Below are 27,187 nucleotides of genomic sequence, written 5' to 3'. Positions count from 1 at the left end.
AGTTTTTTTTCTAAATTTCAGATATTATATTTCCCAGTTCTAAAAATTTCATTTTTAGTATTTTCTATTTCTCAACTGTAATGTTTTTTTTTCATTTATTGCAAGCATATTTTCCCTTACATTATTGAGCATAGTTACAGCAACAGCTTTATGACTTTTTGTCTCATAATTCCAACATCTGGGGCATTCCACGATCAGTGTTTTCTAGCTGGTCCTTTCCCCTATAATATGATATGCATTTTCCTGTTTCTTCTTATGTTGAGTGGTTTGGGATTGTACCCCAGACATACGCATTTAATGTTGCTGATTCTCTGACACTGCCTCATACTCTGTGGATTTGCATGTCTTGGCAGGTTGCTTTGGGTAAATTCAAACTGTACACTGTCTCTTGGGCAGCATTTCTGGTCTTAATTCTGTTCTTTCAGCTTTGCTGTGCATTTGAAGTGCTCCAGACAAGGGTGTGGCTCATAAGTTACCCAGATATTTGGGAATAGTTTATGTAATAATTGCTGGATTTCCTCTTGATAGGTTGGATCCCCACCCTGTTTTCCAGTAAGTGCGTCTATCCTCACCTCTGTCTTCTGTTTCTTCAAGCCAAAATGACAGCAGATTTTCCTTCTAAGTTTTACTATGCCACATGTGGAGACTGGGATCTCTCCTCAGGAAACAGTGGGAAACTCATTCAGAGTACTGGTTGCCTTCCCAAATCTGTCTGTTTTTTGTCACTTTCCAGTGCCTTCAGGTAGATGTTATGTATAATATATTCCAGATTTCATATTGGTTATCTGAGGGAAGGTCAGTATGACAGGATCTTTCTGAGCTATCACTAGAAGTAGAGCCCACATTTGTTTTTAAAAATCAAATTATGGTAGCTTGAGATGCCGCTGGCATATCTGATGAGAATGGATTCACCTCAATACACCCTTTGCCTATTACATAAAGCCCTAAAAGTGGTACCTTAAGCAGGCCTACAAACCAGTGTGTCAGCCACCTTTGCTGTGCAGTTTTCACTCTATTCCCTATTGTGTATATTCACTGCCTGCAAAGCCTGTTGGCAAAGCCTCACCACAGTCATTGCCTGCCATTCTGCCTGCACAAGTTCTGAACAAAGGTAGAGAGAAGGCTTGTTCTGTTCTAGTTTTTTACCTGGAATCTACAGTAGTTCAATTTGTGTTTGGAATCTCATAAAGGATTTCATTATATCTGTTTTGCCAACTTCCAGCATCATCTCTTTGCCCAAATCTCATCTTTATTTCTAAAATATGGTAATTAAATACTAATAGAGTTCAGTACCTGAGAAGTATAAAACATACATCTTCATTCTAATAATAATAGTAATAATAACTATATTCACTGAATTCTTTATTGTGTGATAGGCCCTACTTGATACAGTTAGAGAATAATACTTTAGAATTTGATCTCTGAAGCCAGATTGTTGGGTTAATACTATGACTTGAGGAAGTTGCTGAATTTCCTTATTCTTCAGGTTCACATTTGGGAACCGGGGGAAAAAACTGACCAACTTTATAGTGTGTTATGAGGGTTAAATAAGTTCATACACTCAAAGTACTTAGAATTGTACCAGATACACAATGATCAATCAATAGACATTAGCTATTACTGTAATGTTACTGTCAGAACAATCCTATGAAGTAGATTTTATTTTATTTTTTATTCTATAAATGAGAAAACTGGGACAACAAAAGTTTGAACTGCTTGCCCAAGTTCACTTAACTTTGAAGAAACAACATTAGGATTTTGAGTCTGGAATTCTGGTCCCAGAGACCATGTATTTAACCAGCTATTCAACCAGTAGCTGGTTGGAGGACAGACACATCATACTATTCTCCTGGATCTCCCCATAGCTCCAAAGTTTGTACTTTATTCACTGATTTAAACAGATACTGGGAAAAAGAGAATGGGTGATTTTTATCTGGCTCTTGCTCAGCCAACCAAAATAGTCCATAATTCCTATGATTAGTCACACTAAAATATCTACAATACCTTTTAAAGATTTAAGTTTTGTTCTACATCTTCAACTTTTTGGATTTTTCTTTGTTTGGCTCTCAGAAGAGATATCAATGCTGAAGCATACAAATAAGCAGCAAATACCAACTGGGTTAGTTTGATCTTGCAATGTAATATTGTATTGTTTTCATAATAGCATTGTTCAGGAACTGAATTCTATTAATATCTGGTTTGTATTTTAGAACTATATCTCTATAGTTACATGCCACATATGAGAACAATATTATATTTGCATACAATTTTAAGGACAAAATGGAAATATATTCTATCCTTTTATTAAAATACTCAATCTACTGCTATAAATATTACAGAATAGTAATGATGTATAATAGAAAAGGACATAGAAGGTTTCTATTTCCCATCAAATTTTGCACAGGAATCCTTTCTGTATTACCACAGGCATATAATCATCTAGCCATTTATTTTAGATTACTCTATTGTTAGAAAGCTTTGATTTTTAGGAAATTCTTTCTGTATTGTGATAAAAACTCTCTTCCTATAACTGCCACTCGTTAGCGTTAAGTTTGGCTGCAAGAAAACATGAAAATGAAGTCTCCCTTTCATGTTACAGCTATTTAAATATTTTAAAATAATCATCCTTTCAATCCAAACCTTTTTGGATTTTAGTCATTTGAACTAAATATACTGTATATGAAGTTATTTTTCAGACCTTTATTAACACACAATAACTCTCTAACATATGAACTTATGCTTATCTACTTCCTAAAAGGTTGTGATTAGAACTTCACACAATATAATACGTGTGATGAGACAAGAGCAGAATTCACTGGATCTATCACCTCTCTTGATCTGGAAACTCTGTATTAATGCAGTTGCTGATAACTTTTTCTTGTTCACTTGTACTACTAATCTTCTGGCTCATAGAATATTATTAAAGTTCCCCATTGCTTTGAAATATTATATAAATCTATAAAAATATACTACTGATTTCTAGTAGAAAACCTATTTAAAGCAATATATACCTATATTACAGGTTTTTTACACATATAATCAATTACATAGAAATCATAGGAAGTTATGTTTCTACCAGTAACAACTGAGTAAAAGATACCTTTGAGTTTAGTTTTACCATAATTATTAGCCATACCACTATTTGTGTGATATTTTTATATATGACTGCTAAAATAAATGTCAGTGTTTCAGATTCTATTTTCCCTTGTGCCTATGTTCCCAGCAGATAATTTAAGTAAGAAACCAGGTATGTTTGTCCTCTTGTCAATCTTGTGCCATGAAACTCTATTAACAAAGTTGATCCCTACTTTCCTTTGACAAAGGATAACACTAGGCTGAATAAGTGAATTATACTGGTTAATTTCTAGTTGGATTATTTTCCTAAACTGTTGGCAGTTAGGTGATGAGCTCATTCTCAGGGTGTTAAATGAGGCATCAGCAAACAGTTTATACTGCCTCAGCATAGAGGTTAACCATGTTTTCAAGGCATTGAAAATAGTTGCCTATCTCCACTACATGTGCTTTCTACCTTCTGTCATTTCCTAAAATGAATTCGGTATTCCAGGCTGAGATTCTCATGACCCTTTCCCAACACACACACACAGACACACACACATGCATATACTTTCCACCACACAATCACATTGTCTGGCCCCATGAGTTTTCTCTTGTTACATGCTTTATCTGAAATGTCCTTCCATCTTCTCACCTCCAATTGTACTCCATCTATCCCTCTGGCCTTGCTCATCACATCCCACTCCTTTCAAGAAGAATCTCATAACAATGCCATCCTGAGTTACCTGCATTCTAAGGGAGCTAGTCCTCTGGAATAAAGGCAAGGGAAAGAAGTACTTCTTCGAAAAAATAGTGCAAATAAAGGTACTCCATGTCCTTGCCACTCCTCCCTCTGACTTACAAAAAATGGAGAGGGAAATAGGCAAAAAGACTCCTCCAAGGGGGAATGAGGGAATGAGACATTCTAATTGTCCTGTGACTGCAACTGACACATCACCATCACCAAACACAGTGCCTAGCATATGACAGCTAGACAGATCAGTAGTATCTAGTCAACACTTGGAGAATAGATCTTTAGGGATTGGGTGAAATGGGAGTTAGCAAAATGTATCTCACAACTGTACTGCTCAGCTTGAACTATAAGGAAGGGGCTTGGACTGGGGTAGTTAGGGACAATTCAGTAAGTATGGGTATAGTAGTTGAATAAGTAGTCCAATTAAAAAATTATCTTGCATCCCAAATGGACTTGCAGGCCTGGAGTGGGCAGAGGAAACCTGTTAAACCATGTTTCATGTCTTGGAATTTCATATCATTGTAAAATCTCTGAATGCTTTAACAGAAATGTGCATAGTGAATGGGTGTGTCTAAAAAACTAGAAGATCCTCTTCTAATAGATGAAACAAGAACCAAACTTTTTACACACAGGCCCGAAAGTAGGATAGCAAATAAGCAGCACAGAAAAAAAGATTCTGATTCAGTACAAAGAGGGACTTTGCAAAACAAAGCAATTTCCAACAGGGATGTTCTGGGCAGATCTTAAAAACCAATGATAGTTTGGACTAGTGAGATGATCCATAAGGTACCTTCTATTTCTGAGAATATGTGATTTGTGGTTCTGCAAAATTTCTCGCTGGAGAGAGTTAGAAGCTCTGTTAGCACTAGTGTGACTTGGACCACTGAAATGAAAGTTGCCTTGAGTGATTCTTTAAAATGCAGATTTCTTCCTTCCTAATTACAATTCTTAAACAGAATTTGTGCCTCATATTGAATTTACCGAGTATCATAATTCCTCCAGGTGGTAAAGATACCTCGAGACAAGTGCTGGGCATAGAAGCCACAGGGCATAAATCTGCAAAGAAGTAAAAAGCTAACCTTTCCAAACAATATGGCTTCTCTCTCACTTACCAACTTTACATTTCCCTGTATGGCCCCGGAAGATGACTGGTTAGCCAGAGATGGGTAAGATTCCTCAAGGGAGGAACAACCTAAGACAGGCACAGTCGCAGGGGGGCCATCAGGTGAGAAATCGGGGAACAACAGTGGTGAAGCTTAGAACTTCACCCCCCCTGTTTTGAGAGAAATCTTCTGCATCCATGGATATTTTATTGCCCTTGTCTAGCTCGGATTAGCACATAGTCTACAGGCACACACCTGATCATCTACAATTGCTCTCTTACAACACTAAACTATGTTTTCTACCTTTATCTTGCATCTACCTACCACTTCAGCATTTTATTAAAAATAAAAATAATAATGATAATAAAGGGAGAAATGTGGGATCCACATATAAGTCAAGTATAAAAATCAAACGAATATTCATATTTGACATTATTGTTTATAGTTCATAATGCGTGATCAAAACCGAAAGTTTCTGTGATGACTGCCCTTGTACTGTTCACCATGTAAGAACTTATTCACTATGTAAGAATTCGTTCACCATGTAAGAACTTGTTCGTTATGCTTCAGAAGATTGGAGACTGACGAGAATTAGGCTTGGGGTGGATTAATGATTGTGCATTGAGCATTGACCCCCCCTATACAGAATTTTATTGTTGTTAACAACCATTTGATCAATAAATATGAGAGATGCCCTCTCAAAAAATAAATAAATAAATAAAATGCAGATTTCTGAGCTCAATCCAAAGAATGTTACTCATGCTCTCTTGAGAAGGAAGCTTGGAATCAGCATTTAAATAAATCCCAGGCAATTCTAATACCCCTTAGAGTTTCAAAACTCTCTGTTTAGTGTTCACCAATTTACGTAAAGATCAGGAGCCATGGGTTGTTTCTAGCAGGTCAATATTCATCCTTAGTGACCGACATCATTTCTTTGGGACTCAGATCCTATGGCCTGTCATACTTCAAAGGCTTATGCTTAAGAGAAAGAGAAAATAAGTACAAAAGTTTCCATGCTTCCCAGGTAAGATAGTTTCTGTTGGATGCCACTCATTTTCTCCTGTTTTCTGTAAATATATACATAAAATGAGACAATCTCCAAACAACAGTGCCAACATAGAAAATACTACTTTTTGCTAAAATGTCATATTATGTAAGCATCTCAAATGCTATTAATATTTTTGGCTATCTTATAAAATATTCACAGTGTCTATAACTCTGGAGAGCAGTGTATAGTAACATCAAAAGAGTCTTCACAGTAATATCCAGGCAAAAAGATACTTAGCAGTCTAACCCTCTGTATTTTAACAAGGAGCCCAGGGATGCCTATAAAAAGCCACTGGATGTGGGCTTAAATCAAATTTAAAACTTCTTGAAGCTTCTGAGACCCTGCTATCTCTCTTCCTAACTTCTGTTTGAATCGAGAGTCCAAGTATGGAGTCCTAGCTTCCTAGAAACAAGGACCTCCTGTATATTCAGACCTCCACCCCCCATCTTATGAATACAGCAATCCACGCAAAGCATAATCAACCTTTGTTTCAGGTCTTAAAACACTTCCTAGTAGCCCTTTTTCGCTTTGCCTTAGAGCCAGCATCAGATGGACTGTCATGTAGAAGGGAATTCATGTCTGAAGCCATTTACCCTTCCCTCTTACATACAGAAAAGGTACCCAAAGAGTCCTGTGACCAGTCAGCCCCAAACTGCACCAAGTCAAGGACCACAAACTCGGTATACCAATAAAGCCCTTTCTCCCAGGAGAATTACCTTCTTGGCCATGATATTCAGACATGATGAATGCTAGAGAGGAACAGTGTGACTTTATAGAAAGAGCAGTAAATTGAGTGCCAGGAGAAACGGACTTTAGACTCAATTCTGCCACAGATTCACTGTGTGGCCTTGGACGAGTCTCTTCCTTTCTCTTGGTCTCACTGCCTCCATCTGTAAAATGAGAGAGTAGAACTGGACAGTGTCTATAATACCTCCCAGTTCTCGGCTCTTACAGAGTTTCCTTCATTCTTTTGTGTTTGCCTTCCTTCCGATTATTTTCGTCTCAAGGGAAAAGGCCCATAAACACATAACTTAAGTGACCGTCCCTTGCTTCCCAATTAGGGTGTCTAAGAGTCGAGATGGCGATGTCAATTTCTTCACAATTGTATCTTTTTTTCTATTTTTAATTATACATTAATAATATGAATGTTCAACTGCCCATCTGGATTGCTTTTATCACTGAATAATGGTTAAAATTATGGTCCAGGATAAAACTGCTTGTATTAGTCAGGGTTCTCCAGAGAAAGAGAACCAATAGGATTATATAGATACATAAAAGCTATTTCTAATGAGGGATTGGTCACATAATTATGGAGCCTGAGAAGTCCCACAATCTGCAGTCTGTAAACCGGATTCCCAGGAAAGCCAGTGGTGTAGTTCCAGTCCAAACATTAAGGCCTGAGACCCAGGGGAGCCAAGAGTGTGAGCCCCAGTGTACGTCTGAACCAAGAGCATTGACGGCTGAGGGCAGGAGGAGGTGGATGTCCCAGCTCAAACAAACAGCAAGTCACCCTTCCTCTACCTTTTGCTCTTAAGAGATTGGATGATGCTTACCCCCATTGGTGAAAGTGGTCTTCACTAAGTCTATTGACTCAAATACTAATCTAGTCCTGAAACACCCTCACAAACACACCCAGAAATATGTTTTACCAGTGACACGGGCACTCATTAGCCCAGTCAACTTGACACATAGAATTAACCATCACACTGCCATTATGCCACTTTTTAAGTATGGGATCCCAGAAGGAAGACTCAAATTTTATAAGGTTCTGGCTACTGATCTTAAAACAAAGCTAAGAGCAATACTGAATCATGATTACTGTGAGGATCGAACAAGACAGTGCTTAAGTAATGTTATACAAGTATCTGTAAAATTTTAAGACCACTGCCAGTGGAATATTCAATTCATTACTTCCAATTTACCAATAATAGCTTCATTATAAAGAAATAACAGGTGATTTTGTGGTTAGAAATCTTGTTCTCTATTTTGAAATACATAAAAGTTGTTTTATTTTCTCCAACTAATTTTAAATTGAAGGCCATATTGATTAAAAAACACAGGTGTTTAGTCAAAATGATTCCAAATTTTATATGGAGAACCAAATATTCAAGAAGAAAAGAAAATTTTTAAACAGAAGGGTAAAAGGAGAGAATAATCAGATGTTAAAACATTGTATAAATAATAGTGTAAATATCTTCTTACTGGCACTTGGATACATGGCAACTCTGTGGGGAACTACACACACACACACACACACACACACTCACACACACACACACACACACACACATACACCATTACCAGTGCCACTATTAGAGACATGTGAAGAAAAATTCCTTCTCCTTGTAGCCTCCTAAATATTCTTCCTTCTCTTGGAAGAGTATCACTAGAAACCATCTGAGAAAGGAATGTTGTGGAATGGAGTTTTTAGGCTTCAGGCCCAGTGTGATAAAGGGGGTAATAGACAACATTAGGTGTAATTTCCAAGATATGATGTTGAATGAAAAGATCAAGGTATAACCTCCATACTCTTTCCCATAGTGGGCTGTACCATGTCACACCCGCACCAACAATGCCCGAGGGTTCCCTCTTCTCCAGATCCTAGTCAATATTTATTATCTATCTTTTTGATATTAACCATTTCACTGGTATGAGGTAATATCCAATTGTGTTTTGATTTGCATTTTCCTGATGATTAGAGATTATGAACATCTTTCAATGTACTTGTTGGTCATTTATATGTCTTCTTTGGAAAAATGTCTATTAAGGTCCTTTGCCCATTTTTATAAATTATTACTTGTTTTTTTGAGTTATATGAGTTCCATATATATTTTACATATTAACCCCTTATCAGACATCTGGTTTGCAAATATTTCCTCCCATTCTGTAGGTTGTCTTTTCATTTTGTTGTTTCTCTTGCCTGAAGAATGGAGATTCCTCAAAAAATTAAACTGTGATATGATCCGGTAATCTCACTTACAGGCATATAGGGAAAGGAAATAAATCACTATCCCCAACAGATATATGCACTTTCATGTTCACTGCAGCATAATTCACAATAGCCAAAACATGAAAACAACCTATGTGTCCACTGATGCGTGAATGGATAAAGAAAATGTGGTGTATCTATTTACAATAGAATATTAATTCAGCCACACACAAAAAGGAAGGAAATCCTGCCATTTATAACACACAGTTCGACCTTGAGGGCATTAAGGTAGGTGAAATAAGTCAGAGAGAGACAAATACTGTACAATCTCCCTCATATGCAGTATCTAAAATAGTTTTAAAAAAGCCTTCTGGAAGCAGAGAGTGGAACAGTGGCTGCCAAGGAATAAGAAGCAGGGGAAAACGAGATGGTATCAAAGGGTACAAACTTCCAGCTGTAAGAGGAACAACTGCTGGGGATCTAAGGTATAGCATTACGACTATAGTTAACAATACTGTATTGTATCCTTGAACATTACTAAGATAATAGATTTTAAATTTTCTCACCATAACAGTAACAACAAAACAGTAATTATGTGAGGTGAAGTATGTTAATTAACCTTAGTGTAGTAAACATTTCATAATATATATGTGTACCTAACCATCACTTTGTACGTTTTAAACTTACTCAATGCTGCATATGTGAATCATATAGTAGGATCCTTTTTTAGTTTTCTAAGTCTGTATGTGGGAAGAGGAGAAGTACATGCTTCTATATGGACAGAACAAAAACATGAGAATCTCATAACAGGGGCTGTTTCCAAAATGGAGTTGGAACTGTAGAATCAAAGGTCAGAGGTGAAAGACTTTTCTTTCCATTCACTATCTACTCTTTTGTACTGAGCTCATGAACTGCTTAAAATAGAGAACTCTATGTCCAAAAAGCAAAGACTGCATTGATAAATAATAAAATAAACTCTCTCCTTACAGCTATGTTTTCACTTGAAAATACTGTCTTTTTAGTTAGGCCTTCTAAAAACCCTTAAAGCACAGAACTTCTCTACCCTTCTCCTTAGAAAAAGTCATGGATAAAGTACATCAAATCATATGCTACTGCCCTTCCAAAGGTCCAAATGTGGTATCTTTCTTATGTAGAGGAGGAAAACTCTTCCCTTCTAGGTTCTTTGGCTGGCCTAATAATTCAATTGACATAAAACAGATTAACTGGAGAAAAGTAAATTTAATTTTCTATGTATGGAAGCCCCAAAGATATGAGGCTCAAAGGTGTGACCAAAGCAGGCAGCTTTTATATCTTCCAGACAAAGAAACAATAAATTTGTGAAGAATTGATAAGACAAAGAAGTTTGGGCTTGGGTAAATTACTGAGGAAGTAACAAGGTGTCTATACAGTCTTCTCAGCTTTGAATTCTGTTATCTCTGGCAATAAAGAGCCCTCCTAGCACAGGGAGGGTAACTTCACATGGCAGATTCATTTCCTGCATTCATGGGGACAAAGGAGGTCCTTGCGCCAGCTATTTCTCAGGTATCTTTAATTCATAATAATCAATATGCTAAGAAGCCATATTCTGGGGTGGCATATTCTGCTCCCCTTCACCTGATCTTTGCAATACAAATACAAACTAGTTATTTTGTTTTTTAGACATAGAAAATGAGAAAGCAGAAAGTTGAAGGACTTGCCTCAATCTTGGCAGAATTGGAGACTGAACACAAGCCTTCCTATTCAAAAGCCTCTACTATTTCCAGTTTATTAAACTGCCTTTTTTTCCACTGACTTGAGTTTTTGCAAATTCAAATAGCATCTAAAATGAGAGAGTCACTGCTTAGAGTTGAACAACACCGTGGTTATATGAAGACTTTTACCTTACATTGATATTATTATGGCCTCATTTGGCTAAATACTAGTAATAATAATATTCATCACTACATCAACAGTAAAAGTAACTCTTACCACCACCAACTGAGTCCTAATTATATGCCGGGAACTGTACTGAACACTTTGTGTATGTGGTCTCTTTTTAGGACAGCATTATGATATTTCCATCAGCCATAACATTTTAGACCAAACTATGTCCCCAAAAACTCATTTGTTGAAGCCCTAACCCACCCTTGCCCACCAGTGTTGTAAAATCTGACTATTTGGAGATAGAGCCTTTATAGGGATAACTAAAGTTAAATGGGGTTTTATGAGGGGCCCTAAACCAATATAACTCATATCCTTGTAGGAAGTGATGAAAATACCAGGGATGCATGCGTACAGAGAAAAGGCCACATGAGGACACATGGAGAAGGTGGTCATCTACAGCAAAGGAGAGAAATCAGAGGAAAAACCAAACGTGCTGACACCTTGGTCTCAGACTTCCAGCCCTGAGAACTGTGAGAAAATAAATTTCTGTTGTTTACATCACCCAGTTTCTGGCATTTTGTTAAGGCAACCCTACCAAATTAATATGCATGTTAAGACATGATAAATTTCAGTAAGATTTTCTTGCAACCCTCAGTCTGATTTAAATGGAGATAAACAAATGCAATGAAAAATCAGTCATGCAATTCTAGTGCTACAGGTCTTTCTACTTCTTGGCAATGGCTATGGCATTGAGTGGTTTTCTTTACCCACCCAGAGCACATAGAGCTAATAACTGTGCTTAAATCCATTACAACTACATCAAATGGGAGCCCACATGCATTGCCAATCAAGATCAGCACCTTATTAGGAAGGCCCAACATGGAAAATGGAAGATAAGAGCCTTCCTAGAAAGTGTCCATAGTGTGCAAATGTAAGAATAGCCAGGAGTGGTGCAGGGTTTCTCAACATTTTTATGGAAAAGTCCATTTTTCAGTTGTGAATAATGCACTAAATCTTCAAAGGAGCCAAACAAAAGACAGCTCCTTATTTAAATACGTTAAGTAAAGAGCCCCATTCAAAGCAATTATTAAAGGCCAAACAGAAGCCATAAGGTTTGTACAGCAGGCTGGCCTTAACTTGAAAGATCACAGCTAGGAAAAGTTCAGGCAGCTTCTTAAAAAGAGAGCCTATCAGAGAACTTTCATGGAGATATCTTAAAAATCAAGTGCAGGGATTATTTTCCACAGATAGACTGCTGAACGAAACAGAGATGCTGAGGATAAAGGAAGCGTGTGTTAGATCAACCTGACATCTGAAAACAGCCAGTTCTCTAGTGGTATTTTACAGATAAACAACATGTTTTTATTCAGATGCCTTAGCAACTGAAGTTGAGAAATCTATGCGTCAAGCCTAGGAACATAAAACAGAAACAATGGTAATTACCCTATTTTCTGAACTGTTATGTTGAAAGTCTGTCTGGCATTTCTGAACATGTCTGGGTCTCCACAGTTCAGCATACATCAGGTTAATCAGGATGAGTTATAATAACCATAGTTTCTTCCCACGGTACTCTCCAACAAACAGAACCAAGTGCTATGGTTTTAAATCAGAGAGTCTCTCTCGAACACCAAAACTATTCAAGAACAGTATTTATTGAGAGCCTACTGTGTGCCAGATGTTAAGCCAGAGAAAACACACCTGAATGAAAAGCACTTCTTGTGCTCATGACAGTACACCTCTACATAAGGGAAAGGCAATTATTGAATTAACCTTAATTCAAGGCAGAACATGTGACATCACAGGAAAGTACAAATAATGTATAGTGGGAATCTGAGAAGGAAGTGGCACCTCTGATTGCATGATGGAAACAAACTGGGAGACACTTAAAGAGGAGGTAAGCTTTGAAATGGATCTTAAGGAATCAACAGGGTTTCTACAGAAGAAGATGAGAGGAAGTCCACTTTCAGGGAGAATAAAACAGTAGGAGGAATTTAGTAATGCAGATGTGTAGTTTCAGTTTGAGAAAATATAAGTAGTCTAGTTTGGCAGAAGTTAAAAAAATGATTAAATAGTTTTGTGGGGGTTTATTTTAATTAAATTTCACTAGCAAAGATGTAAAACCCAGAAGCCAGGAAAGAATAGACAGATTAACTACAAAGAAGTATCAGCCATTTGATGGATAATGCCATAAACAGAAGACAAGTGGCAGAAAATGAAAACTTTCGCAAAACTAACCTGTGACCAGACACTATGCCACACAGTAAATATCCAGAAATTCCACTATATAGAAATTTTAGAGGGAGTATCAGTTGATTCACTGTAATAAAACCAGAAGTTGATCACAATGTAAGGAATAAAATAAACCATTTAGAAATTTTTAAACATTCTCCTAAATAGCTCCTTTGATAGAGATGAAATTAAAAGTGTACATACGAAAATTCATGAGCCAACAATGGTGATTACGTATCATATTAGAAAGGATGGTCCAAAGCTATTCCCAATAATTTAAATGTGCTTTTATTACTAAAAAAAAAATTTACAGATTTAGGCACATATTCAACAACAGATCTGAGAAAACAATAATGAACCCAAAGAAAGCAGAAGGGACAGATCAGGAAATTTGAATGTAGGGATGAATATATTTTAAGAAAAGAAATTAGACTTTATAAGATCAAAATATGATTCTTTGAAAAATAACAAAAATTAACTAGTTAAATTAAGACAAAAATGAATAAAAGCAATATTGAAAAGACTTAAAATTATTAATATCTGTAGTCCTCACAAATGTATTTACCAATATTGCAATTCTAACCCATATTTATTTTTTCTTTGTTTTTATTCCAAATTTTAATTTAATTCCAAAATGTCAAGTCCATAGTAAAATTTCCCTTTAAGTAAAGCATGTTTATAACTTCTGCATCTTTTATTTATTTATTTTTTATTCATAATTTTTAAAATTCATTTTGTTATCATTAATCTACAATTACATGAAGAACATTATGTTTACTGGCTCCCCCCTTCAGCAAGACCTCCCACAAACCCCATTACAGTCACTTTCCATCAGCATAATAAGATGCTATAGAATCACTACTTGTCTTCTCTGTGTTGCACTGCCCTCCCCATGCCCCCCCACATTATATATGCTAATCTTAAGGCCCCCTTTCTTTTTCCCCACCCTTATCCCTCCCTTCCCACCCACCCTCCCCAGTCCCTTCCCTTTGGTAACTGTTAGTCCATTCTTGGGTTCTGTGATTCTGCTGCTGTTTTTCTAACCCATATTTAAAAGAAAAGTTTAGGTACTTCAAGTAAAGATACTTAAATCTTTCTATAGTAGCAAGCATGGCAGAAAAGTTTTAAAGAAAAAGAATTATAAAGGAGATACTGCATTTTCAGATACAAATATAAACTATAATCCAATACTAATTAAACAGACTGGAATTAACAAAAGAATAAATAGTCAATTCAGTGGACTTGAACTGAAATATGAGAAGTAGAATAAAATTTTCCACATTTTTAGAAAAAAGTAATGGTGATTTTTTCAAATAAGAGAGAAAATAATGAAAGAAAATAGAAGAGAAAAACTATATAAGCCTGGGGAAAAAAGACCTTTCTAAAAGCAAAACCATAAAAAATACATATTAATGTAAAAAAAAGTGTAAACCTGAATAAAAATGTACCATAAACTAAATGACATTTTTAAAAGATGTACTATTTTTGACTTATCACACTGATAAAGATAAAAGAGAATGAAAACCCCCAAATTAGTAAATTTTTCAAGCATTCTCCTTAAGCTGCTCATTTTAATGTAATTGGTGCAGTCTTTCTGGAGGGTAATTAGACAATAGAACTAAAAAACAGAAGAAAAGTTTAGCCTGGGAAAAGAGGTTCATAACTGGAGCTGAAGATTTGTTCTTAATTGCATATTTTCCTACATATGTGTGTTGGTGCATTCATACTTGTAAGTACTTGTACTTCAGAGTTTGAGCAAGTGAGCAAAAGTGAACAGGAAGGGATTTAATATAGGAGATTGGGGCTTATCAAACCACTGAAAAAGCTAAAAGGTTACCCGGAGGACACAGCCACTGGGTTTCAGGAGTAAAGAGGCTGCTTCCTGGATTCTACAACAGATGAATCACAGGGCATGCCCAGAAAGGGGTAACCTCATATCTTCTTTGCTGGTCCAAGCCTGCTGATCCACTGTGGCTGGAGAAGGATAATTGCTTCTCTTTTCCTCTCCAAATCTCACTGGAGTGACCTTTACTGGCAGAATCTAACCTAGACTCTGCTGGAAAAGTGACACAGGAGAGATTTTAGAAGGGGGTACAGATGATGCTGAACTGACACTGTCATGATGCTGGTCTGAGTTTTCTATTTGTGTATGTATCATGTGTGTTAGAGACCACAATTCAGTTAAGATTCAACAAACATTAGAGCATCTAACATGTCTGGCATTGTTAGGCATTGGGGATACAGCAGTCAAAAGAAGTGTAAGGTCTAGATGAGGGAGACCAATAATGAACAGGACAAATGCAACATACAGTATTCTAGATGGCAATCGGTGATAGAGGGAAAAATAATGGAGAGAAGGGGATAGGAAGTGTTAGAGGGTCACTTTTAGACAGTGTGGTATGGAAACCTTCACTGAGAAAAGCACATTTGAGGAGGAGACCTAAAGTTAGCAAAGGATATAGGTGTATCAGGATAACCTGGGAAAGCATCCTACGCAGAGGGAATAGCAAATGAGTAGGTCCCGGTGGGTTCCCAAAACAGCAAGGAATCCGGTGTGACTGTAGTGCCGAAAGAGGGAGAGAGAGCTGCAGGAGAAGAGCTCAGAGTGATAATGTAGGGTGAGATAAGTAGGGCAACTGTAAGATTTTAGATTAAATCCTGAGATGAAAGCTATTGGAAGGTTTTGAGCAAAGGAATAACATAATCAGACTTATGTTCTCAAAGGGTCATTCATACTTCTGGGTTTAAAATAAAGAAAGAAGGGCAAGATTAGATGCAGGGAGATCATGTAAGATCTATTTTGACAATCCATATGCATAGCAGAAGAGATGGTGAGAAGTTGTCAGGTTCTGTACACTTTTTAAGTGGAGACCAGGATGATTCAAGATGGTATTGACATGTATCACTACTGAGGATGGGAGACTATAGGATGAATGGTTTTGTGGAGGAAGATCTAGAGATCAGTTTGGACATGTTATGTTTTAAAAGCCAGTTAGATATCCAGTGGTTATGTTGAGTGGCAATTATAGGTCAGAGGTAATCAACACGGCCTTAATGTTGCCTTCAGTTTGACTAAACTTCAAATTGGTTTCCTCCTGATTATAGGCTCCCTTTTCTTAAAGCATTTACTTTAGAAAACTTAAAATTGTAAATTCATTCTCTGCCCCTTTAAAATGTAAATCTTCTCACACCTTCTTGCTGGTTTTACAAACACAAATATCTTTCTCCAGGACCTAGGTGCCATCCTTTTGAAATATAATCATCAAAGCACCCCTACCTCCCAGTCTCTACAGGAGGGTTGGAGTGTGTGCCTAACTTTGATATGTGCCAATTAGCAAACAGAGATAGCCTTTGGGAATACTCTTAAATAAAGTCTTCCTTGCTGGTTTAGCTGTGTCTAGAGCAATTTTTCTTTAAAAAAGGAAAGGTCTATGCTAGAGATCAACATTTGGACATCATCAGGGTATCCCGTTAAAAATATAGTCTTTCAACATAAATGTCCTACAAGTAGCATAAATATATTCATTTATTTCACTTAAATGTTCTACTGCTAGTACCAATGTACTGATTTATTTAGACATCAATACAACAGTGTAATTACTAAAGATATTCAACATAAACTGCCTCAATTTCTAAAGAACTATTCCTTGTCCTTGGATTCCAAACATTGAATATTTTCAACTTCACTGTAAGTACCTAAACACTTAAGACCGTTCTCAAAGATTTAAAGGATGGAAATTGGGTTGGTGGGTTGATGGGAGATACAAAAACTTTGCACTTTCAACCTCTCTTAGAATTCTCCCCTATTTCTCCTCTCCAAACCTTGCTTCTTTTTCTGTCTTCACTCTCAAGGTCTCTTATTTTTATCTTTTCATGTTCATGGTAGTCATATGTTGATTCCACATGGAGGTGAGAGCTCCCCACTTCAAACTAGAGATAGTAAAAACAGAAGATGGTAAATGGTACCTTGGGCCTAATGCTATAGGCTTTTTTCCTGATTTTCACCCTTGATTTGGTTTTCCCTTGGTTTTCTGTATAAAAGTTGAGAACAGAGTGTGTGGGCTTTAAATAAACATTTCCAAGGGACCAATATGTCAGCTTTTGCTTCAGGCAACTAGAGTTTGTCTCTATTATAGGAAAAATTGAAATTAAAAAATAAATTCTAACATATGACTCAGCCTAAGCCATTATGAGTAGGGGTTGCAAAAATGAGCTTAAGGTATAGGGGAAAACTGATAATAAATAAGAGAGGAAATGCATACTAAAAGAATGAGAACATCATCACAAATTGTAAAAGCAGACAAATGGTAGAAAAATATTCAGAAATGGTAGTTGTGAAAGTATAGATGTTCAAAAAAGGGGTAAAAGCGGTGAGAAAATGTATTTCTATGAACACTCATTTGGTAAGGGACCATTACCATTAGGGTCAGCCAAATTACATATTTAGGCCTCAGGCCTGTAGCACATGCTAAACTCAACAGATGTTCAAAGGAGGTTCAGTGCTATTTGTTTGACAGATGGAGAAAATGTAATTCACTAACGGCCTAAGTTGCTTTGACACAAACTCATTTTCCTATCGTTAAAATACACTTGCAATATTAATTGCAAATAGCTTTGACAATTTGAACCTATTCTTCAGTCTGACATCCTAAGAAAGAACATTTCAAAATTTGAGATCTTTATTTAAAAGGGAATTATTATTATTATTGTAACTACTTCCCCTTATTCTCTTCTAAAGGCAAATGGAGAAATGGGGAACTGTGGATCATGTATATATTCCTATTGTTCAAGGGAGATTGTTAGTCACCTTTGTTTCTGATTGTAATTATTTGGAGCTGATCTCCCCTACCTTTGGAAATAAAGGGATGATTACATTTTGTTTGCAAGAAGAGGTTTAAAAGACTCATAGCATTGGAAGAAACAGCTGTTTCTCTTCACTATGGCATTTTCTTTTTTTCACTGCATTGGAAGTCAGCTGGGAGATGCTACTAAATGTTGGATTGAATGAAACAGAAACAGTGTTTGTTACTATTTGGAAATAATTTCTTCCTAATTGTTTTTATAGAAGAGAGTAAAATGTCCTCAAAATAATGTGTTATCAGGACAAAGAAGATAGAAGAAACAATCTAAGTGAAGGCCATTCAGTTGAAAAATGTAGATAAAATGTATGAGAGTTAGTAACAATTGAAAACAGTACATTTCTATAGCGACTTTTAGGAAAGCTCACAAACAAGGATCTGGAGAGTAAATCTCTTTCACTTCTTTCAAAATTACAGTTCAGGATATTTAGGATCCTCAGTCTTCTCGGGTAGCCTTTTCTAATGATCATTATTCAGATTAATGGGATTCAGGGATAGAGATTTGTTTTTGCAACATTCTAGTAGACGGAGTTCAGGGACAGAATATTGTGTTGCTGCTCTTATTGGTGCACTGAAAAAACTGATTTTCCTGTCTCTCTTTAGTCAGGAAGTAATTTGCCTGTATTGAATTCAATGTCTTTCCATTTCATTTGCATCAGTTTATTGTATTGGTATTTGGCCTGTGAGACCTCATTCTTTCGCAGTTTTTTGATAATCTTCCCTCATTTTCTCCCTCTGTAATATTTGGTGTTTAAAGACACATACTGTTTATCTGCTAAGAAGAACAATATTAATTCTTCGTGCATTTTAATATTTTAATGGCCCTCCATATTCACATTTAACTAACAGGCTTAAGGAAAAGGAAACTAACAATTATGACCATCCATTCCAAAGCACTTTCTCATAAACCCATTAAATAATAAACTCCTTAATACCCGACACTGTCATAGGTAGCTGCATAGCCTGGTACTTAGCCAGGGCCTATATTAGTCAGAAGTTCTCAGAGAAACAGAAGCAATAGATGTATACTATACAAAAAGAGACTTATTATAAGGAATTGGCTCGTGTGATTATGGAGATTGCTACGTCTCAAGATCTGCAGGGTCAGTCAGTAAGCTGGAGGCACAGGAGGTCCAATGGTTCAGTTCCTGTCTGAGTGGGAGGCCTGAGGGCTGGGAAAGCCAGTGGTATAGTTCCTGTCCAAAGGCTGGCAGGCTTGAGACCCCAGAAGTGCCAATGTTTCAGTTAAACTAACCATCGCAGGGCATAATATATTATCATTGCCTAGTAAATATTTGTAGATTAATGAAGTTTTCCCATTTATTCTTCAGAACAGTTCTGCAAGATATTTTCATCTTTGTTTTACGGGAGAAATGCATACTCAAAGGACTTGATGTTGTTTGCCTAGGCCAGGTGGGTCAAGGCTTGGCGCCCATGTCAATTTAGGTGAATTTATTTGACTAAAACAATAGTATCCCAGTTCTCTCATCTTCTTACAATGTGTTGCAATGAACAGATTTTTGAGAAACATGAAAAACACTGAATGGGTAGCTAGATAGATGAATTTATATAAAGTAGTAAATGTTGTAATGAAAATTTGTCTGTCTCATTACTGATCTAAGTTTCTTTTCTTTTTTTTTTTTTGTATCAGGGTTCACCAATTAGAGGTTATAGCACACATTTCAAAAAGTTCTTAAAACTGAGTATGTACTTATTAAGGTATTGGGGCTGATTTAGACATCCAATCCTACTTGCTTGAAGAAAACAATTTAAAATGATGAATAAATTATATATTTTTAAAAATATTCTTAAAAGCATATAGGAACTAGTAAAAAATAAGTAATTTCTCACACTAAAATATGTGGGAAAAGGTAAATATTATGAAAGCCCACAAAAGAAAACCACTTTTACCCTATAGATATTTGTCATATCTGAGGAACAAGATAATAACTTCCAAGGATAATAGGGGGTGGGCAGCAGAAGACAAAACTCAAGTTTACAGGAGAATCTTCTATAAAAAATGAGATTCCAAGGACTACTCCCTGAGTGAACGCAGAGGAAATGCTTTGGTGCCTAGCAAAGGGCATTATCCTTAGGAAATGTGTAAGCACAGTCAGCTTTTGTGGAGACTTCCTGCTGAATTCACTTTACTCATGCATCCCAAAATAACTTCAGACCATGAACAGGGCAAAGCTCTGTCCAGACTGGCGATGTTCCAAGCACTTGACTAAAACAAAACTAAATTCTTTCTAGAAAAATGTACCTTAAACTGACATTTCAAAAAATCCTCTGACAGAGATAATTTTCCAAGGAAAATGAGCCATTCAGATTTAAAAATAAATCATTGAGCACACAAGGAAACAAAACATGATGTGCAAAATCAGAATAAAAAATGCTGAAACATGTTTACTGCAAAATGCAGATACTAGAATTCACAGATAAAGATTATTAAATAGTTGTGTCTCATGTATATGTTCAAAGCAAATTAAAAACAATGTTGAAAAAAAACAGGGAGCAACAAATTATAAATGGTTACCAAGCAGATATGAAAAAGAACAAAATAGAATTTCTAGAATTTAAAAATATAATTATTCAATGAGTAGGCTTCCAGCTATGATGAAATAGCTGGTGCTGGAACAATGTTCCAATTAAGAATGAATGGATACATCCAAATAAAATATGAACATCTGTATAAAGTCACTAGGGAGTTGCAGATGTTACCAGGATGAGTGAAGACAAGATTACAGAGAGGAGGAATTGCAGAGAAAAAAACTGTCAGCTGTTTTCTAGTGGAGTCATTTGCTGATATGGATCTGAAGGAGGAAGAATTGGATGAAGGGAGGGCGGCTGTTTGCAGAAAAACAGATTATTTTGGCAATCTCACTGGGTTGTAAAGACAAAATATAAGGCTTAAGGAATCAAGATCCCCTCAAATAAGAAGAGAGATAGAAATGAACCTAATAGTTTTCTTCTCAAGAAATATGTAGAAGCCTGGAGCTCCAAAATGGTAGATGAAGTCAGCTTTGTTTGAGTTTTCCCCAAAAGCAAACCCTGATTTAAGGTTTTGAGTATGAGAGTTATTTATTTGGGATATGCTCTCAGGAAATACTGGCAGAGTAGAGATGAAAAAGCAAAGGATGGGGTTAGGCAATAACTGATGATACATTTTCAAGCAATTCACCGCTATGGGTAACTGGAGCTTGTCCCATTTGGTGGACTCCAGGAAACATGCACCTCAGAGTTAGCCCACCCAAAGGAAGAGGAGCTGACGTGCTTATATGCCAACTCCTGCCAGTCACTGGCTAACAACTGTCCCAGAGGATGTTAATTCCATGTCACATTGACCTACTGTGTGCATTGATAAAGCAGAACCTGGTGGCTAAAGAAAGCTCTCAGGAGGACAGGCAGATAGTAGCATTTAAAGGTTGTATTGGTACACTCTGAAATGGTCAGGGATGGACGGACACAAGCAAGGCAATCTGCACCACTTAGATGAACACATGCCCTGTGTAAGGTGCAGTCATTCCTGTGACCAATTCTTTAAGGCTGTGTCTGGTTATAATTCCAGAAAGGAAGGTTTGTAATAGGAGAAGGGACAAGCTACAGTCCCCACTGCTGTAGTTAGTCATGAGACAGCAATGGTATGTATTGCCTCTCTTCTCTCCTGCTCATTATAGGATTTGTATACACTTGGCCAGCTCATTACAGATCTAGGTTACTTGCCCAATGGGGTGACACAGATGTTTGTTCTTGATGGGTCTGAGTCTCTGCTTACTGTGAACTTGTTAAACTATGTTTACTTCAATTTCCTGTTCATGATTATCAGTGGCATTGAAGCATCAAGAAGCAACCCAGCAAACCTCCGAAGTTCCAGTTGTATTCTTCCTTGAAGTTACTGTGAGGCATCAACCTTATCTCCTCCTTATAATCAGGTCAATTACTCCTACTGATATAACAACTTCAGTATTTTACTGCTAACATACAGGACCAAAGAAACCCAAATAATGAGGTAGCGGATGGAGAGTTAGGTCTAGTGAAAACCTTACTGTAGTCCTACTAGAATGTTACTCCAGGAACCATGGTCTCTAATGAACCTGTAGGGGTGAGGAGAGGATACACAGTCTGTCCACGAGTGTCCCTGCAAGTGATACTAAGGAGGACCACTCCTACTTCTAACCCTTGAGGTCTCTACCTGTGGGCACAGCAGCATATCATAGCTGTTGATTCAAAGCAAATATACCACACCTTGAAGACAGCAGTCCAGCCCCACAAGGTATGGCATTTAAGCACACACTTGTGTATTTAAGAGTTCCTTCCAATTTCCTATCAGAATGGAAGCTTCAGGGTGATAAAATACATGGCAGGACTAGTGGACTTCATGACCATATGCCCATGACTATGCTTCTTTGTTATAAAGTAGATCACTTGTTCATGTTAGTAAAACAGACATTCTCTGAGTCCTCCAACAGTTGGTGGAGGCACTGCCAATGGGAATGGGAATTCCCAGAATATGTGTCAGTTTCAGTAAGGATGAATTGCTGGCCCCTTCAGTTTGAAAGTTTTGTTGTAATCAACTTGAAATCATATGGCTGTTTGATTTCTCTTTAATGGATGGTATAATACTGTGAACTCACTCTATTAGCTCAGTCAGTTTCCAGAAGAGGGAGCTCAAACTGTTGGGTCCATGGATAAGTTCCAGCCTGGAAAACAGCTATTACAGTCATAGATTCACTGTGTGATCTCTGGGGTGACGAACTGGCCAATCCACCTGGTTATGTAGTGCCATACTAGGTGCATCTTCCCTGATGGGCATTTATGTGTGGCACACAGGTTCCACTTGGGTCTATTTCCATAGGTTCACATACATGCATCTTCCCAGACTTCTCTATCTCTGATCTTCTAATCATATTCCTTCTAAGCCCCTGCCTAACCAGTCAAGCCACTTACCAATGCCGTGGGGTCCATGCATGTACTCACTTCATTTACTTTTTCTCTACATTAAGTTGATGACCAAGTCTGTTTCTTAAACTTCCATCCACTGGGAGGGTTTCTCTCACCATCATCTTGCTGCATTATCCCTTAGCCAGGCTGTAGTAAAGCAGCATTCCCTTTTCAACCCATTCTAACAACTCTTCTGCTAAATACATGAACAAGACCTGAGGTTTTTCCTAATCTACAAGCAGTCTGTAGAAATAAGAGAAATAAAGAGGGAAAAGTATAGAAGCAATGACTGAAAATTTCCCCAAATCGGTAAAAACAGCAACCTACAAAGCAAAAAAGCTCAGGAAACCCCAAGCAGATAAATATAAAGAAAACCACATTTATGCACATTAAAATCAGATCACTGAAAATGAAAGATAAAAGAAACTGGAACAGGGCAGAGGCAGCAGACAAAATTTATATACAGAGGAACAGTGATAATCATGATGTCTGACTTCTCATCAGAAACAATGGTCAGTAAACAGTGAAACAATACCTTTAAAGTAGTTGAAAGTATGTTATGATGAGTTGAAGATGGCCATGTACTCTATCATCCCACTCAAGGAAAGACAGAGTCTATTTCAATTCTCCTTGAAACTGTGCTGGCCCTTCGTCTGCTTACCTCTGCCTATTCTGGGGTTTTAAATACCATACAAACACAAAAGATTATCAGTCCAGCCTTGCCTGCTTTTCAGAACTCCACCCACCTATAAATCCTTTAGGTGTAGTAAAATTCACATGGCCAAAACTAAACTCTTCATTTTCTCCTCCAGACCTGCTTCTTGCCTGGTATTTTCTCTCCCAGTAAATGGAAACCACCCTTCACATGTTGCCTTTCCTCATTCCTAACATCCAATCTATAAACAAGTTCAGTCAACTCCATACGCAAACATAGTTCAAATACGTTCACTTCTCGGCAAACCAGTGACATCTGTTGCCTGGAGTGTTCCACAGCCTCCTAACTTATTGTCCCAGCTTCCAATTAGTCATTCTATACACAAAGCAAGCTGTGTAATGATGTATAATGATAAAATCAGATTATGTTACTCGCTTACTTAAAAGTCTCCAGTAGCTTCCAAATTCACCTAAAATAAAAACCAAGCCCTTCACCATGGAGTAACTGGCCCCTTTGACTGTATCCTACTAGTTTCTGCAGGGTCTGCCACATTCCAGCCTTCCAGGCCTCCTTTACCTATTTTGAACTCGCCAGGCTTGCTCTCCTTTCAGGCCTTTCTCAGAGCTGTCCTGTTTGCTCAGAGTACTTTTTTGCCATGTACCTTCACACACTTGAACTCCATGTAGACATATAGATCATAGCTTAAACATTAGCTCTACAGAGAGGCCTTGCTTGACCACCAAAACTTTAAATTACAAAACCTGTTATGTCACTGCTTAAATTCGCGGCACAGCACTTACCACTCTGTTATTTCCTTTTTTTTTTTTAATGTGCATTTATATTTTCATTTCCCCCACTTTACTGCAAGTCCTCTAGCAGAAAGAGACCTTGTTTATCCCTTTCTCAGCAATATTCCAGGCATCCAAGACAGTACCTAGCATGGATCACATACTCAGTAAAAAAGAATGAATGAAGTAAAAAGACTAAGAGCATGTATAGTACACTGTTAAAGGTTGCTAATTCAGAATGATGGACATACAGGTATTTGTTATATTATCCTTTAACTTCTCTGTATTTTTAGAATATTTCAAAATTGTATAGAGACAGATAGAGGTATAATTTGAGGATTCATTTGAAAAAAGCAGTTTGTCATACTGCCAGAACTTGTCAGCCTGAACTGGAATGTACACTGACTTAAACAAAGTGCTTCATTTCAGTATCAGTGGTGCTACATGAAGCCTGAGACTGAAAATTAGGAGTTGGGGCATGTAGTTTCTATCAAAAGATAGTAGTGTACTTTCTAGAACCCTCTCATACTGGGAGCAGTCACCCACCCTGCCTTCTCACTTTTGCACAAAGTTAAGAAATACAGGGGATCCATGGTAAAGTGATCAGATTCAGTGTATGGAGGTATGGAGGTATGGAGGTGATCTATTAGGAGAAGCAACCTAGCCCAGTGGAAAGAGCAGTGTCCTCAGGCCAGGAGACCTGTCCTCTTCACTGGCTTGCTGGGTGCGAAGGAGAGAGTGCATATGGAAAGACACTCTACCTTTGTGTGTGGTTGTGTGTCTCGTTTCCTCTCACATAAAGATGAAAAAGTTCAATAAAAATGACCCTTTTCTAAATAATTTTAGTTTCAGTTTCTACTGCCCCAAACTTTCAGAATTTCATTTAAGAATATCTGGTACCTCAGTCAAAATTTTCAAACCCCATAAATTGTACTAACAATGGAATCTTCTGTAATCCAGACCATTGCTATTCAAATGTGGTCTGTGGACCAGTAAGATGAGCATGTCCTGAGAGCTTTTTAGAGATGGGAACTTTCAAGCCACATTTAAGACCTACTGAATCTGAATCTGCATTTTAACAAGATCCCCTGGTGATTCCTATGCACATTAAGAGGCTAAGAGTGCCATAATACAGCATCTAGTATAGCTTTCCCATGAACTGACTATACTAGTCACATCTGCTTAGCAAACACCTGGTGACTTTTTGAGCAATGATATTTAAATTTATACCACGTTTAAAATGTTTCTTTTATGCACATTATTTTGCTAAATCTTTACAACAATCCTATTGAGTTGTTAAGTGGTTCTGTCACCAATTTACAGATGAGAAAACAACTGTGAAATGATGTACAAATCATGCAGCTAATGGTGGTAGAACTTATACATATGAAAATATATGTTGTCATCAATACCCCTTTAGGGTGGGAGATTTCAACATTTCCTCCCTTCCCCATCCCATACAGTTGATATCATGGCAAAGAGACCTGCTGGGCTGCTGCTCGATATATAATTTTAAAATTCCCATAGGTATTGAAAAATAAATCACATTCTCTGAGTCGTTCTGAGTTGAGCTAAAAATCCAATTATCACCTCACTAGCTGACATCGTAAATTTCTACCAATTCTCAGCACCTAACAGATAACCTTAAAAGCACTAACTCTACTGAGTCTATGACCTTCTCCTTCTGAAGTTTCTCAGCACATCCCCACAGAGCTGCCATGGGTTAGAATGTCAAGCAGACAGACCCAGATTCAAATTCTGACCTTGACTCTTTCTAATGGATATAATAGATGGGAAAATTATTCAGCCTCTTTCAGCCTTGATTCCAGTTCTATAACATGGAGATTGTTTACTTATTTGTCAGAGGGTTAAAAGTAAAATAGATAATGAATGCACAATGCTTATTTGCTCCCAATAAGTAGACCATAATGGCGGTTATTTTCATTTACCTCTGTAAGAAAGTTTCCTCTGTCAAACTGAAGGAAATGAACTGAACAATCTCTAAAGTCCTGCCATTTCTGACATTTGAAAAGTTTAACTCATGTTTACATTCCATGCTCTAACCCTTCATCCAGAATTCAGAGTTTGGCTTCATTTAAAAAAAAAGACTTGCATGCTTGAAATGTGAGACTGTTTCCTGACTGAATGAGAATTCCCAGAACACATGATAGGCACAGACTGAAGAAGTTATTATATTTGATTTGAATCCTGTAAGTTTAATGAGATGAGCCATATAATAAATAAATAAGTAAATCCTTTAAACCATGAGAGTTTCTAAATTGTTTTTTCTAAACTGAAAGAATGAGTATCAACAGGCATTGACTTTACCCCAAAAGATCACAAAAATCAAAAGAGCTGGAGGAGTGAGGGTCTGCATTATATTTTACAGCATGAGACCTCCTAAAGGATGGTGCAGCCAGTTGAAGGGAGGGGTTTCCCAGTGGATTCATCATGTTGCTAATTCTACTAGAAAAAGGCAGTCATTTACTTACCTTTTTACTTATTTAGATATGTGCCTGTCCTTGAAGACATATAAATATTTTGTTCTTAAAAGAAAAGAGAAAAACACTTAAAAATCTACATGTGTGCTCAGTCACCCTGCACTCTTATTGCAATAGCAATGAGGATGTACCTCTTCACCTACACCACCACTGAATGTTATTTCCTGTAGAAACCCTTCCATTTGGGCCCTTAAAGATCTATATTTTCTCTTGGATGATTGCTATTGTTATTACTGTGACCCAAGAGACATGAAAAGATGAGTCAAAATAGCACATAGAACATTTCTTATTCTTCTGATTTTAAAGTAGAATTACAGGTTCTTCCCTTTGAATGTCTCATATGTTGTTTAAAAAAATAAACAAAATTTTTTATTCTTATAGAAAATAAGAACCAGAAGAAGTGATTTCATTTCCTCATTGGATATTTGACCATCTTTCTCCAGAAAGATGCTGTGTCTCTATC

The 27,187-nt window shown here is 37.1% G+C and overlaps 1 long non-coding RNA gene across 1 annotated transcript in view; it reads right to left on the bottom strand.

Moving 5' to 3' along the window:
• Window positions 1-23,421, bottom strand: part of LOC140848762 (uncharacterized) — a 129,876-nt gene extending 106,455 nt beyond the window's left edge. Inside the window, exon 1 of the long non-coding RNA XR_012129878.1 lies at window positions 23,316-23,421. This is a non-coding gene — a long non-coding RNA (uncharacterized lncRNA). The remainder of the gene's footprint in view (window positions 1-23,315) is intronic.
• Window positions 23,422-27,187: the final 3,766 nt, after the last annotated feature.

The sequence above is a fragment of the Manis javanica genome, chromosome 4, assembly GCF_040802235.1.
Source record: "Manis javanica isolate MJ-LG chromosome 4, MJ_LKY, whole genome shotgun sequence".
Lineage (NCBI taxonomy): Eukaryota > Metazoa > Chordata > Mammalia > Pholidota > Manidae > Manis > Manis javanica.
This window is presented reverse-complemented; position numbering and strand designations above follow the sequence as displayed.